Here is a 6,000-nt window from a genome sequence, read left to right as displayed (position 1 = left end):
GTGAATTAAATTACTAGACCAGACAACTAAAAAAATAATAGCAAAATAAACCAAAGAAGAATATAAGGAAAGATACAAAGATAAAAAGCAGGAAGTGAGGTAAATAGAAAAATAGCAAATTTTAAAAATCTGGTTCTTTGAAAAATTAACCACTAGCTAATTTATTTAAGGTAAATAAAAGAAGAAAACAAACGAGAAAATGACAAGAAAGAATGACTAATAATGCAGAGGAAAAAAATATAAAATAAGAAGTTCTGTGCAAACCTAGGTGATAAAATTTCTTAGGAAGATATATGATTATTAGAATCAACCTCTGTGGAAATAGAAATATAAAGCTTAAACAAAACAACATGAATAAAAAAAGTTATCAAAAACTATCCAACAAAAAAGTCCAAAACAAAACCAGGCCCAGATATTTTCATGAGAATTTTACCAAACCTTTGAGACCAGATGGTCTCCCAAAGTTACATAGGGTGGTTTAGAACATAGAAAATGAGAACTAAATTCTTTTTATGTTGTAAGTATAACTTTTTTACCCTAAAACTTGATTTTTAAAAAACAACAAAAAGAAAAATATACATGCAAATATCCTAATATACTATTAGTAATTAGACTCAAATACCACATGAAGAAATAATGCCCATGCCTACATGGAGCTATCAGAGATGCAAGAATAGTTCAATATTAGGAAGTCTATTTAGTGCACTCACATGGAAGATAGATTAATATCTTAAGAAATCTCTCAATAGTATTCTCAACCTGAATGTATATGTGTACAATATTCCAAAAGCTAGCCTTTCACTTAGTGGAAAACACTAAAAATAAGGTCTCACTAAGGTCAACAACTTGGGCAAGAATGTCCACTATCTTGTCCACTATTACATTGTTCTAGAAGTATTAACCAATGCTATTGGACAATAGAAAACAGACATATTGGAATTGTAAAAGTAAAAGAAAAAACAGAACTGTTCTATTTTCAGGTGATCTGATAGTACCTGGAAAGTCCCAGGTAATGTATAATAATAAAAGCATAATATGCTAATTAGACTGGACAGCCGAACGGTAGAATGACTGTCCTGATGACCTTCTGGATGAAGCAGGGGCTGCGAGGGCCGAGGCAGCAGCCAAGGCGCAAGGGCCAAGCCCCTTGCACGAATTTCATGCATCAGGCCTCTAGTCAATGATAAAGCTAACTCAAAAGTATCCATCAAGGTAGCAGGATATAAAATCAACATGCAAAAATAAACAGCTTTTATACAAAAATAATTACCCATTAGAAAATATAATGGAAGGAAAACCTTACTTGCAGTAGCAACAAAAAGATAAGAATATTGGCCAACTGGCCAACTGGCTCAGTTGATTGGAGCATTGTTCAATATTCCAGAAGGCTGCAGGATCGATCCCAGTCAGGATACATACCTAGGTTCCCAGTTTGATCCCAGTTTGACGAGTAGAGGAGGCAACCAATCAATGTTTCTCTTTCTTCCTCTCTCTCTAAAATCAAGAAAAACATATCCTCTGGTGAGGATTAAATAAATGAATGGCCTATATAACAAAGAGGTAATATGCAAATTAACTCTCACGCCCTCACAAGATGGCTGCCTACGACCAGGCCAGCAGGGGGGTTAGTGAGGGACAACCAAATGACTGAACAAGCAGGCTGCGTGGGGTGGCCAGGCTGGCTGGGGGGGGGGGGGGGGGTGCGGGAGGGGGAATTAGTGAGGGATGACCGCATGACTGAACAGCAGACTGAATGGGGTGACGAGGCCAATGGGGGAGCCATGAAGGGCAACCAGGCTGGCGGGGGGGGGGGGGCGGGGGGTGGCAGTTGGGCCAACCAGGCCAGCAGGGGGGGGGGGCAGTTGGGGGCGACTAGGCCGGCAGAGGGGGACAGTTGGGGGTGACCAGGCCGGCAGGGAGGGCAGACAGAGGCAACCAGGCCGGTGGGGGGGGGGGGCGCTATTAGGGGTGACCGGGCCAGTGGAAGGGTACAGTTGGGGGCAATCAGGTCAGCATGGGGGACAGTTGGGGGTGATTAGGCTGGCGGGGGAGGGGGGGACAGTGAGGGGTGACTAGGACAGCAGGGGGGCAGTTGGGGACAACCAGGCCAGCGGGGGGTTGGGGGGGCAGCTAGGGGCAACTAGGCTGGCAGGGGGGCAGTTGGGGGTGACCAGGCCTACAGGGGGGCAGTAAGGGGTGACCAGGCTGGTGAGGGGGGGCAGTTAGAAGTGACCAGGTCGACAGGGAGGGGGGCAGTTAGGGGCAATCAGGCTAGCACGCAGAGGCAGTGAGGGGTGATCAGGCTGGCAGGCAGGTGAGTGATTAGGAGCCAATAGTCCAGGATTGTGAGAGGGATGTCCGACTGCTGGTTTAGGCCCGATCGGGCCCCTAAACCAGCAGTCGGACATCCCCCAAGGGGTCCTGGATTGGAGAGGGTGCAGGCTGGGCTGAGGGGAGCCCCCCCCCCCCCGCCCATGCACAAATTTCATTACCAGGCCTCTAGTATATATAACACAAAGAAGTATCCAAAACCTATATGAAAAAATATAAAACACTACTGAAAGACACACAATTGACCTTATTTTTTTAATCCTCACCTAAGGATATTTTTCTATTGATTCTTAGAGAGGGAAAGACAGGGAGAGATATCAATGTGAGGGAAACACATCAGTTGGTTACCATCAGGGCCCAGGAGGAGCCTGTAACTGAGGTACATGACCTTGACCAGAATCAAACCCAGGACCCCTTCAGTTCGTAGGCTGATGTGCCAAACCAGCTAGGGCACAATTGACTTAAACAAGTGGAAAGACATTATTCTTGGCTGATAGCTTAACATTATTAAGATGATAGTTCTACCTAATTTATTTTATAAATTTAAGGCAGTCCCCATAAAAATACCAGTAAGCTTTTTCTATGGAACTAAGTTGCTAAAAAGTGTATATGGAAATATAAACATTCAAGAATAACTAGGAAAACACTGACAGGAAAGAGCTATGAGTGGGGATTAGCACTGCTCAAAATTAAAACATAGTACAAAGCCTCTATAATGAAAAGAGGTACCATCAAATCAATAGAAGGATCAATGGAATGGAATACAAAGCTCAGAAATAGGCCCAGATACATATATAAATTTAGTGTATGATAAAGGTGGTATTGCAAATCACTGGGCAAAAGTTAAATTATCCTGAGACAATTGGAAAAAGAAATTTGGAAGAATAAAATAAGGTGAATTACATACAACATACACAAGAATAAACCCCAAATAAAACAGAGGTCCAAATAAAAACAAACTAAGTTCTAGAAGAAAACAGTGAATTTCTCTATAACTTAGCTTTAAATATGACTGAAAACCCAGATATATATTGCCCCCCAAAAATGTATACACACACTGTGAATAATTACAAAGGCAGTGTTTATTAAAATATATTTCATTTTCAAAATTGAACTATCAGTTGTTAAAGTGTGCATACATTTGGGGGAAAGGGGGGACAAATGTAAATAAATGGAACAAAATAATAATAGTAAAAAATCTGCGTAGAGGATTTACAGAGGTATATGTAGAAATATGTATATTCACGCAGATTTTTGGATATTCATATGTATGTTTTTGTTCTTTGAAATATTTTTATAATTTTCAGTGTTTGAAATAATTTCTAATATAAAAAAGTTTTTAAAAATTCAAATAAATATGTATAATACTATTTAATTTAATAAATTTGTAATGTGTAATCTAAAGGAGATATATGCACACAGAAATTCACAAGCATGCATGCCCCCAACGTGTTAAATAACAATTTCTAAGCAAGTGGGATTTTAGAAATCTTGATGCAATTGCTTTCTTGCTTCTCTGCATTTCCTTTCATGAGCATTGCTTTTGCATAAGATGACAATTTTCTAAAAGTTCCTTAAAGCGTTGTTCATAATAGTGAAAAAAAAATCCAAATGGAACCAATAGGTGAACCACTAAGCTATAAATAACAAGTAATAAAATTAAGCAATGGAAAAGATACCTGTTCACATTTTAAAGGTTGATCAATTATTCAGAATTCCTGTGGCATTGTATAACAAGAAAATCTTCTGAAACTGCATTTGTTTAAAATAATAAAAAGCTAATAAGTCAGGTTTTTCTAAACACACAGAAAAGATGCATGAAGCAAACATAAATTTTTAAATCATAGTTTTTAATGCTCTCTAATCAAATTAGTAAAGACAGGGCAAGCAGCAGTGACTTCAGGTCCTATTTTTCCCCTCCTGGTGCCCTTGGCTTGCACTTACAAGTAACAAAGAACATCCATAGGTTGGAGGAGTTAAAAGCAATATTCTCCAGCAGTAATAAGTTTCTCCTCAGCACCTGAATGTTTTTTGCACAGACGGCTGTAGCACATCCTTTGTCAAAACTGTGCAGTTTGCTTTCGCAGGATAGTTTGTGCTGCATTGTCATTCAAGTATATTTTCCAAAAGATGAGTGGTGTTATGCCTTGTGACACTTAACATGCTCCACTTTGTAGCACATGCCAAAGACAAAATACCATAAAAAATACTGTGAGATGGTATTTTTACTACATTTACGAAATCTTTCTCTTTTTTTTTAATGATAATTATATAGTGATAACATTGATGAATGGAAAGTTTGGGTACAGGGGTATTTACAAATCCCTGTTTTATAAATCAGCTACTAGTAAATAAGATGGGTTTTAATAAAAAGTAAATATCAGAGATGCAGACATTATCTACTTTCTATGTTACAGTGTGATCCTTTGTGATGTTAACTGAGCCGAGGTCTTCCAAAAGAGAACACTGGAATAAGTAAGGTATGCCTGTAAGAAACCTTGTGATACACATATCCAACACAGCCGCAGGAAGAGCAGATGTAGAAAATACAAATGCAATGTGACAAAGACCACTGTTCACAGCCTTGTTTGCCTAAATGCCAAAGCATTTTTTTCATGGTTCAAAATGCATATTGCTACTTTCATGGAAAAATGTTTTTTAGAATACTAGAGGCCCGGTGCATGAAATGTGTGCAAGGGGCAGGGGTGGGGGTTTCCCTCAGACCGGCCTGCACCCTCTCACAATCCAGGACCCCTTGGGGGATGTCCGACTGCCTGTTTAAACCCGATCCCTCTCACAATCCAGGATTGCTGGCTCCTAACCACTCACCTGCCTGCCTGCCTGATCACCCCTAACCACTCTGCCTGCCTGCCTGATAGTCCCTAACCACTCACCTGCCTGCCTGATTGCCCCTAAACTCTTGCCTGCCTGCCTGATCACCCCTAACTGCCTCTGCCTCAGCCCCCACTGCCATGGCTTCATCCAGAAGGACATCCAGAATGACATCTGGAAGGTCGTTCAGCTGTCTGGTCTAATTAGCATATTATGCTTTTATTATTATCTATATAATAAAAGCCTAAGCGACCGTTATGGTAGAACAACCAGAACGTCCGCATGCTATGATGCTCCCAGACCACCGGGGGCAGATGCTCAATGCAGGAGCTGCCCCCTGGTGGTCAGTATGCTCCCACAGGGGTGCACTGCTCACCCAGAAGCAGGGCTCATGGCTGGTGAGCACAGTGGTGGTGGCGGGAGCCTCTCCAGCCTCTGCGGCAGCGCTAATGAGCCGCGAGCTGAGCAGTAAGGAGCAGCGAGCAGGTGGGCGGTAAGGAGCAAAGGTTCCCAGACTGCGAGAGGGATGTCCACCTGCCCGCTTAGACCCACTCCCACAGGCAGACATCCCCCAAAGGCTCCTGGACTGTGAGAGGGCACAGCCTGAGCTGAGGGACCCCCCCCCACCACCACTACCAGTGCACTATTTCATGCACCGGGCCTCTAGTAGATTATAAACATCCATTGAGAAATCTATAATCTTTCCAGTACTAACTAAATACTAGTGTAGATGGATTTTAAAGTTTCATGCCAACCACAAGATTTATGTTTTTTTCAATTGTACATTGATTTACATATTTTTAATTAGAAAAATAATGAGGACTGTTCTGAAGAGCC

Source organism: Myotis nattereri (assembly GCF_964212035.1).
Source record: "Myotis nattereri genome assembly, chromosome: 3".
Classification (NCBI taxonomy): domain Eukaryota; kingdom Metazoa; phylum Chordata; class Mammalia; order Chiroptera; family Vespertilionidae; genus Myotis; species Myotis nattereri.
This window is presented reverse-complemented; position numbering follows the sequence as displayed.